The 10,945-nt window shown below is 37.6% G+C and overlaps 1 non-coding gene across 1 annotated transcript; it reads left to right on the top strand.

Annotated features, from left to right (window-relative positions):
* Nucleotides 1-5,063: 5,063 nt before the first annotated feature.
* Nucleotides 5,064-5,170, top strand: LOC119470731. The gene has a single exon (XR_005199697.1). It is a non-coding gene; the product is annotated as a U6 spliceosomal RNA (small nuclear RNA).
* Nucleotides 5,171-10,945: the final 5,775 nt, after the last annotated feature.

Here is a 10,945-nt window from a genome sequence, read left to right as displayed (position 1 = left end):
TGAGCAACACAGACCCCCATCTCTACAAAAAATTTAAAAATTAGCCAGGCATGGTGGCACACACGTGCAGGCCCACCTACTTGGGAGGATAAGGTAGGAGGATGGCTTAAGCCTAGGAGGTCAAGGCTGGGTGAAAGAGCAAGACCCTGTCTCAAAAACAAAAACAAAAATAAAAACACACCATTTGTGCATCTGCTTCAGTTATGAGATGAACTAGACACTTTTTTAAAAATAACACTTTTTATTCAAAAGAATAACCAACAACTTATGATTATTCAGACTTGAAAATGAACAAAGTAAGCCTGTCACTCCAGAGAAAATAATCAGTATGTGTTGCAATAAAATTTGACCATTCAAGTGAAAATAAGAATTCTGGGAAACAGCTACCACCATGAGCTGACAACTTCCCAGTATTCACTTTTCTGATAAGATCTGTTTGACTATCAACAAATCCAATTTGTTGATATTATATAATGAAATGTATTTACATTTGTATAAGTCAATGAACCTTTATTTTCCAAATAAACAAATACATGGTGTTAGAAAATCACACATGAAGTAAAAGATTCATTCAAAGTACAAGTTAGACCAATGGGTTTTAATGTAACAGAGTAAAAAAAGTCCATTGACATGGTTTCAGTTTCCACACTGCACAAACATTTAAGAAACTCATTTATTAAACTACCATTTCTAAAACTTACATTTAAGAAACTGTCAGGTCGGGTGCAGTGGCTCACGCCTATAATCCCAACTCTTTGGGAGGCTGAGGCAGGTGGATCACCTGAGGTCAGGAGTTTGAGACTAGCCTGGCCAACATGGTGAAACACTGTCTCTATCAAAAATACAAAAACTAGACAGGTATGGTGGTGCACACCTGTAATCCTAACTACTCAGGAGACTGAGGCACAAGAATCACTTGAACCCAAGAGGTAGAGGTTGCAGTGAGTCAGGATGGTGCCATTGCACTCTAGCCTGGGCCACAGAAACTCTGTCTCAAAAAAAGAAACAAACAAACCATCACTTGTTGGAATTTGGTATAATATCCAAGAAAAACAACTACACTTGTCTGAAGAGACTATTAAAATGCTCCTCCCTTTTCCAAATATATACCTTTGAGAGGCCAGATTTTATATATTTTCATCAAGATAATATATCACAACAGTGAATACAGACATTAAAAGAAATTTGTAAAAATGTAAAACAATATCATTATTTTTAATATGTCATTTATATTAACATGTAATCAGGGTCATCGTTGCTTTAGATTACTGAATAAGTAGATATTTAATAACTACATATTTTAAAAATTTCTCAGTAACATATAATAACCAATACAAACAAAGTCCTGTTAAATTTTGGGAGTCCTTAATGAATATATTTTTTAATATATATATTTTTTATTGCACTTTAGGTTCTAGGGTACATGGGTAGAACATGCAGGGTTGTTGTATAGGTACATACATGGCAATGTGGTTTGCTGCCTCCATCCCCCTGTAATCGATATCTGGCATTTCTCCCCATGTTATCCCTCCCCGACCTTCCTACCCACCGCTGTTCTGTATTCCCCCACAACAGACCCCAGTGTGCAATGCTCCCCTCCCTGTGTCCATGTGTTCTCGTTGTTCAACACCCACCTATGAATGAGAACATGTGGTGTTTTTTTTTTTCTGTTCTTGTGTCAGTTTGCTGAGAATGATGGTTTCCAGATTCATTCATGTCCCTACACAGGACACGAACTCATCGTTTTTTATGGCTGCATGAATTTTTAGGTATAAAGGAATCCTGAGATCACTTTAATAACCACTGTCTTCAATCAAACATACCAAAAGATATTTCATGGTGATAATGAACACTATTTAAACAGCAAAAGGTTACTATGGAAAGAATTAAAGTTAGAACTCTAGAGGACCCTTGTAACTACAGGACTTAAGCAGCACATATCATACCAAGAGAACTTACAGGAACTCCCTTCAGATATTAGACATAAACCTCCAATCAATCCTGCCTAGAAAGGGATGAATGAAAAAAGGTTGATTTCATTTAGATGAAAATTTAATTAGCTAACTTGGTCACAAAAAAGCATCTTTGTTAATTTTTCCCAAAATAATTGATACTCCTTTTACAGTTACTGAGATTAGCTAAAAATATCAATCTATGTTTGATTTGATGCTATATATTTCTCCAATCTGACCTTCTGGCCAATCTGACTGTTATAGCCAATACTCACAATGGTCTCGTTTTCAACAGCAGCTCCAGAAATTACATTTCTTCTATGATGTTTTCTTAGATTTATCAACTTCCACAAGCATACCCCATTCTTTACCACGTAAAACGTTTCATAATTATTCATATTTACACATAGTTCATAAGTATGTTTATCAATAAATTGGTCATATATTGTATGTCTGTGCATTTGCAATCCCATATGGCAAGGTCTAGCCAACTCATTGCAGAGTATCTCAATAAAAACTGTAAATACACATTTTTATTTTATTTTTATTTTTCATAAATAAACATTTTTAAGTAAAAGGATGGAAGGGGACACTTTCAAAAAGGTACTGAAGTCCAAGAAGAAAAAGGCATTTTAAAGGTTGTACTAAAAACACTCTTTGCCCTTAATAACAACTCCTATATCAAGAAGGTCAAATGTGCCGTCTAAACCTGTGTAGGCCAGGACAGCTGGGTCAACTGCTTCTTGCTGGGTTGCAAAATTTCTTTGGCTCAGAAAGAACAATCTAAATGCTTAGCTCTAATGTCCACACTACTATCAAGCAGACTTTTGGAAGCTAATGTTTTCAAGATCATTCTTTGGCCTTTAAAGACGACAGCAGCCACATTCCAGAGGCCCTAAAATAAGCCCAGCTAGTCCAGGTATCAAATGGGAGAAAAATTATCTTTTCTCTTTCCTCCCCCTTACTTCTCCTCTTTCTTAATCTCCTTCACCCCATCACTACTTCAGTTCTCTTCTTTTAAATTTTGTGATATTGTGTCTATAAATCTCAAATCCTTGATACAAAAAAAATTTTAAGACTGGGTCTTGCTGTGTTGCCAGGGCTTGTCTTGAACTCCTGGGCTTAAAAATCCTCTTGCCTCAGCCTTCCAAGTAGCTGGGAATACAGGTACGCACATACCACTACAGCCAGTTTGATACAAAATCTTTATGAGAATGACATTCTAAGAAAGTTTGAGAGAACAACAACAAAACTAGCCTAATCTAAAAATGTAATGTGGTGATCATCAATCTGTGAAGAACCATCTTGGAGAAAATAAAGGAGGCCAAATGTTTAAATCATTCCCCATCCCTCCACAAAGTGAAGAACGATATTGTTAAAAACACCAGTTTTGGCAGGCATTGTGGTTCACACTTGTAGTTCCAGCACTTTGGGAGGCCAAGGCGGGAGAAGTCTGTGCAACATAGTGAGACTCCATTTCTATTTGTAAAATAAATAAAAGCACCAGCTTTGGAGTCAGACAGACCAGGGCTTGCATGCCTGCTCTGCGGATACGTACAACCTAGAGTGGGGTATTTAACCTAACTTTTAAGTGTATGTACTCATCTATAGCATTGAGAATACCACCTACTTCGTAAGGTTCTGTAAAGATTTAAGGAGATAAGCCCTTGGAATAGTTCCTGACTTTGTTGTTGTTAAGGCAATAGTTTAACATACAGCTACTGCCTCAAGGGGGAAAAAAAAAAAAAAGTACTTATTTCTCGCTGATCGCAGCCCTCCCCACCCCCAGTACCTTAAAGGAGGAAAGCTGTTTGGTTAAAAATGTCATTGAACTAACAAGATTCTGGAGCTTGTTTGTAAGTCTAACTGCAGAAAAGTCCCTGTCTAATGTTCAGAATCCCATGGGTTCTTAAATTCAGGAGCTATATGAATAAAATAGTTGCACCTGGTTAAGATGGAAGAGCATCATTGTTGTAGATGAGACCAATTAACAGAGTGGTAGGACACTCACTCTCATGAAGCACCTTGGAGTGACTGTTCTCTTGCTCTCTTTCTCTTTTTTTGCCTCTAGAAGAAGGAATATGACTAAAGCATGGATGAGAGACGCACAGTTCCTGAAAACCTTCTCAAGTGAATAACGACTAAATTTAGATGCCCTTCTGCCCACTCCATCTGCAGCTGTGCTGCTGACTCATTCACGACTGAAGCATGGTAGATGAGCAGATTCGCCCACTTATAAAACTACGTCCAGGGACATGAACTTCAACACCATGCCTCTACACAGAGCTATGCTCAACCTTCCAGAGACAGAGGTCTTTCCTTTTCTTGGGAAGCAGGCTAAACAAGCTTTTGATGTTACCCAAGATAATGGGGAAATTCTTTGCATTTGGCCCAGATTCCTCCTGATGCAGTTTAAGTCCATTTCCTCCTATTTTGCATTCCTGAAGACACATCAAATTTTACTAAAGTAACAACGTGTTCTAAGCTCCTTAAGAAATAGAGATATGACTTAATTACTAGTCTGAAGGAACTATTTAGAAAAACTGCTAGGTAACAAATTAAAGCTTCCTAACGTCAGCATGTCACATTTGTCCGGCAATGACAATCTCCAAGGAAAAATACTTGATTTTACCAATAATCTGGGGAAAGAGCACTGTGATCTCACTACTGTACCTGATATTGCTCTCTCCATATCAAAGACAAAAGTGGCTGATGATCAATCAGTGCCAGGGTTAAATCTGGGAGTGCAGAGAAGGCCTTACAAAACAAAGCCTCCTCGGTTCCCAAAATAGCCTGCAACTGTCGCCACCAGCAAGTGCCAGCTTTCAGAGCTGACCTTGCTGTTGTGTCTCAGAATACCGCTAACACTACCTGCTTTGGCCTCAGAGCAACTCTCTTCCCCATAAAACCCAGCTCCAAGTGTCTGGGCATATGTTAGACTAGAAGCTGGGCTTAGTGCAGCCTAACACCTACTTATTTGGATTTTTCAGCCCACACTTTCCTTGATTTCAACAAATCATGCGGACAGAATTATTGAGGGAGTATATCAAAAAACACCACCAAAAGAGTAAAAACGCAGTCCACAGATTGGGAGAAAATATTAGCAAATCAGTGCTCACTTCAGCAGTACATATACTACAATTGCAACGATACTGAGATTAGCATGGACCCTACATAATAAGGATGACAAGCAAATTCATGAAGCATTTCATACTTTTATAAGCAAAAATATATGTACATAATAAATTTTTAAATTTCAAATTATATATCTGTTGAGGGATTAATATCCAGAGTATATCAAGAACTCCTAAAACTCAACAACAAAAAACTATCAACATGATTGAAAAATGGGCAAAAATGAATGGACATGTCTCCAAAGATATACAAATGACCAATAAGCATATGAAAAAATGCTCAGTGTCACCAATGATTAGGGAAATGCAAATCAAAACTACAATGAGATACCACCTCATTCTTATTAGGATGGCTATTATCAAAAAAACAAAATAGGCCTGTAGTCCCAGTTACTTGGGAGGCTGAGGCAAGAGGATTGCTTGAGCCCAGGAGATTGAGGCTGCAGTCAAGCCTGGGCAACATGCAAGACCCCATTTCTAAAAATAAATAACAAAATATAAAAATGAAATTTTAGCAGGCAAGGACATTTTTCAAAAGTATTGGCAAGGATGTAGAAAAATTAAAACCCTTGTGCACTGCTCAGGGGAATGTAAAATAGTATAGCCTCTATGGAAAACAGTATGGAAGTTCCTCAAAAAGTTAAAAATAGAATTTCTATTCTATTCAAAAATAAAATTTTAAGTTCAGAAGAATTCTGGGTATATACTCAAAATAACTGAGGCTGAGCATGGTGGCTCATGCCTGTAATTCTAGCACTTTGGGAGGCTGAGGTGGGTGGATTGCCTTAGCTCAGGAGTTCAAGACCAGCCTGGGCAACATGGTGAAACCGAGTCTCTACCAAAATACAAAAAATTAGCTGGGCATGTTGGCACACGCCTGTAATCCCAGCTGCTCAGGAGACTGAGGCACGAGAATTCCTTGAAGCTGGGAGGTGGAGTTTCCAGTGAATGGAGACTGTGCTACTGCACTCCATCCTGGGTAACAGAATGACACTCTGTTTAAAAAAAAAACAAAAAAGAAGGAAAGAAAGAAAAGAAAAGAAATAATAATAATTGAAAGCAGGACCTCAAAGAGATATTCGTACACCCATGTTCACAGCAGCCTTATTCACAAGAGCTTCAATGCGGAAGCAGTGGAAGAGTCCATTGATGGGTGAATGGAAAAGTGAAATACAGTATACACATACAATGTGTATATACCAGAGGGAATATGGCCCCGATGACACCTTGATTTTAAACTTCTGGCCTCCAGAACTGTGAGAAAATAATTGAATAATTTTGTTTTAGGCTACCAAGTTTGTGTTAATTTGTTACAGAAGCCACAGGAAACTAATAAAGTTGCCATAGAATAGGGAATCAGAACCTAGACAGTCTGCCATATCCTCAATCCCTACTAGTAACTGAAAATCACAGCTGTAACTGATCCCTTCTTTGACAGATGAAAAGTGATCAATAAATTTATCATACAACTTTTTAAAAGACAACTACATTCAATAGAAACTTTTTAACCAATCTCTGGCTCAAATAGCAAAACCCTGAAAGAACTAATCATGGTTCTCACATGAAGCATTTTACTGAAGGTATTCTGGCTAAGGACTGAAACAGGGATAGAAATACTGATTGATAAGGTCCCTGTGAAACCCAGCATTTCTGAGCTCAAAGTCCCCTTGCCCCAACTAGGCAGCCAAGGACTCACACGCCAAGAAACTATACAGCTGTCCCTCAGTATCCATGGGAGACTGGTTGCAAGACCCCCTGCAGATACCAAAATCCACTGAGGGTCAAGTTTCTTAAATAAAATGGTATAGTATTTGCATATAACCTATGCACATCCTTCCTGATACTTTAAATCATCTCCAGGTTATTTAAAATGCCCAATACACTGTAAGTACTACATAGTTATTATACTGTACTGTGTGTGTTTGTATTATTTTTATTAATATTAAATTTTTATTTTTTATTTTTCCTAAATATTTTCAATCTGCAGTTGGTTGAATCCATGGATGCAGAACCCGTGGATACGGAGGGCCAGTAGTACAAATAAATTAAAGGTGATAAAGAACTCAGTAAATTTGGCAATCTCCACCATCAGGAGATCTTTACTACAGGAGGGCTTTAACATATTAGTAGTTAAGACTGACTGATGCAGAGCTTGAATCAATCCTTCCAAGTACCTGTCTCTCCATTCCAATCATGATATAATGTAACTACTGCTTAAGTGGGAATCATCACAGCAGTCTGCTCCAACATGACAGGTGACCCCAGCAACTGTCTGCCCTGTGTAAGAGACTCATAACCCTATTGGCAGAGACAGTTTGACACTCAAATGGTGAGAACTATATCTGATTATGTGCTTAGTGGTCAGGCAGGCTCTGGACACAGATCTGTATGCTTTCAAGAGAGACAGCCAAGAGACAGGAGAAGTAAAGAATTTTCCATGAAGTGTCATACTGATTAAGATTTTCTTCTCAGTAAACTGGCATATTACCTCAAGACTGCAAATGTTTACAAGTTGGGACCAGAGAACATCTTCCTTCAATTAAGAACAAGTATCATATTGCCTAAGAGTTAACAGTACTTAAGTTTCAAAAATGTGTTCATTTTGGATTCTAACAAGCCCTTCCCTTGTTTCCCTTAATCTTCTCTATTCCCCATGCTTTTATTCGCCTAAATGAAGAAAACTTATTAGGCTGACTTACAACGTGGCAACTTTTGCACTACACATGGTTATACATGTCTGAGCTCTTGCCATCAAGCCATGTTTTTTTTTTTAAGTTGAGAAGAAAGAAGATGAAGAGCTCAGAAAATGAAATCTGCATTTTTCTCAAAGCTCATGAGTCATATTCAAACAGAAGTTGTATAGTTCCAATCTCCAAATCTCTACTTTGTTACTTGCTGATAATTCCAATTTTAAGGAACAATAAATGTGGCCTACTAATTGTGATAAAAATCTCAAGTATGATTTTCTTTCAGATCAAAGGTGTCTACATAGCTAAGTAACTCTGACACTTACATATAAGTAAGAAAGTTCTGTTGAAATTGCCTTCTTACAAATTCTGCAAATAAGAGCTGAGACACGCTAAGTAATGGAATGATACACCTTAACAAACTTAATCAAAGAGATTATTTGGAAAAAGCCTATTATAATAAAGTAGTAATGGAAGAAAAGAGTGTGGAAGCTGGAGCAATAAGCATTAGGACTTTTCATGTTACAAATGAAGAAACTCAGCCTTGGAAAAGTTAAATAATTCTCATTTAAGGTCACATATTCAGTCACAGAACCACCTAGATGCTGTCTACCTACCAATTTAGACATGTCTGAAATAGAGCTCATGGCCAGAGTCAAGAAACTACTTGGTTCATGGAACATTTTCAATGCTTGATACCATCTACCTAAATATAGCTTCATTTTAGTATATACAGTGTAAACTGATACTAGTCTAGCCCTCCAATAATTTTTTATGAGGAATGTGGCCAATTAGTCAACTTCAGTTGGTTACTCTTAACTAAACTACATGCAAAACACAAAGATCTCATTAAAGTGTTTTGGTTACCACTCTGTTTATTAGCATGAGTCTGGATTAGAAACCTCCTTCATATCTTGGCTACCTGTCTTAACCACAGCCCCCCAATGGTCTACCCTGCTGCCAAGTTGGCATGTAGAGTAAATTGTTGTTCCATGGAGAAGGATGTTTCTATTTAACTCCAGATCACTCTGTGCCCATAAACAAGTGTTTCACAAGCCACAAGAGCACAGCCTGAAAGCTATGGCATGGGCAATGCTCCATAGCTATCAAGTAAGCCTGAGGAAAAGAAGGAAGGCAATTCTGGGATCTGAGTTGAGTAAGGAGTGAATGCCACAAAGAAATTACAGGCAGTTTAAATCTGCAGAGACTATAAATCAGCACACCAATTACCCCTAAAAGGAGATATTAAGTAAAAGGTTATTCTCCCAGCATATTTTCATCAAAAGTTTTACATAGCAAAAGCAAATATTATCAGTCCATATCACTTATTGTCATGTCCCCTACATGTAGAGTACTACATGGTAAAAGATACGAGAGAAAGCAGTTTTATATCCCTACCCAGCACAGTACACAGTTAAGACTTCCTGAATTCAAATCCCAGGTCTACCAGTTAAGTAGTTTTGTGTTCTTAGAACAAGTTACTTCTGTCTGCTTCAGGTTCCTCAACTGTTAAATTATCATATCAATCATAAGAACTACTTCATGAAGTTACAATTAGGATTAAATGAGCTAATGTACATAAAAACACTTTGTTCCTGGCACATAGTAAAATGTTATGTGTTAGTTGCTATTATTATATTACCCTTGTATAGTCTTTAGCGTTAACAAAGCACCATCCTTTCTACACAAGAGGAAAAATGATATACTTAAAATAAACATAAATATAGTTCTATGTAAGTAATATTATATTTAAATATAAATATAAGCTCTATGTAACTTCCTGTACATGTGAACAGATCACAGTCAGGTTTCATTCATAAGGGACGAAAAGTTAAGTAAAGTTAGGATTAGAGCAAAGGAAAAGCAATGGGCCAGGGCTCCAACGCTGACTCCCATAGCTGGTAAAGAAAGTTGAGCGGCTGTAGACTGTGTTTTACCATAACAGAGTCACTGGCTGCTGAGGGTCCATCAAGTCTAATTTTAGCACGAGCAGAAAATCTAAGAAGATAGATTTAAGTTCTGGATCGGACTCTGACTCACATTACCAAAGAATAGGTTAAGAATTTGTCTCAGTAATCCGTGTTGCCTGACTGTAATATGCATTTCCATTTATTCATGTAACAAATACTTACTAACACCTGTACCACATTAGACTTGGTCTTCGGGCAGAGATGTAGGACTGAAAAATGATTAAGACTTTACCATTTAGTGGTGGAAAGAGACATGTAAATGATATAATGCAACAGAAATCATCTCTAATATAAAATGAGAGGAAAGTACAAAGTGTTGCAGTGCATAGTAAGTAGTTACTAACTTGGTCCAGGGGTGATAGAAAACACCTCCCAGTATAAACATTATTTACTTGAGTTATAAAAAAGAAAGGGAGCACTGAAACAGCAGCAATGAAAAGAATCTGAAGCAAAGAGAATAACATAATCAAAGGTTTGGAAGAGAGAGAAAATGACTGTTTTTTGGCATAGTGAGAATTTGGTATGCATAGACTAAGAAAGGGGTGGAGGTATGCATAGAAATTTAAGTAGGGCTTCATTTGCTATACTGAGAAATTGAAACCTTACCCCAGGCTAGTGGAAAATAGAAGGAATTGTGGCTGGTAGGGTACACTGACAGCCATGAAGTTTCCTCTATCCTGTCCCATGATAAAGAGTTTCACCTGAGGCAACAGGGAGGTATTGTGGTTTTTAAACCAGAGTGATACTATCAGAATTGTATCTTAGAATGATAATTGCAGTGGGAACATGAAGATTGAGCTGCTGGGAAGGAAAATTCATGAGAGATATCAGTGAGGAAATTGTAACCCAGGCTAAGAGAGGATGAGGTCTTGAAGTAAGGTACTGGCAGCTAAGACATTGTGAAGGACATGGATTTGAGAAGTACCCCTGAGGCAGAATGAACAAAACAGAGTCACTTAGAATGTCAGTGGTGACAAAGGATATCATGGAGATTAAGAGCTTAGGACCGTGGGTGAATTGTGACATCACTTAGACAAAACAGGGAATATAAGGAAGTCTTAGAAGTCTTTTCTGTTTCTGATTCCCACCTAGTGCTAATTTCTCTTAAAGCCTAAGTGACTAACATCCAGGAACTATATTTAAGCAGCAAGCTAACATGTACTGTTGCCCTTTGCATATTAAATAATCCTAAAATGAGCCTA

This window comes from Cebus imitator, unplaced genomic scaffold (assembly GCF_001604975.1).
Source record: "Cebus imitator isolate Cc_AM_T3 unplaced genomic scaffold, Cebus_imitator-1.0 Scaffold38, whole genome shotgun sequence".
Lineage (NCBI taxonomy): Eukaryota > Metazoa > Chordata > Mammalia > Primates > Cebidae > Cebus > Cebus imitator.
Note: the sequence above shows the minus strand (reverse complement) of the source record. Positions and strands in the feature narration are given on the sequence as shown.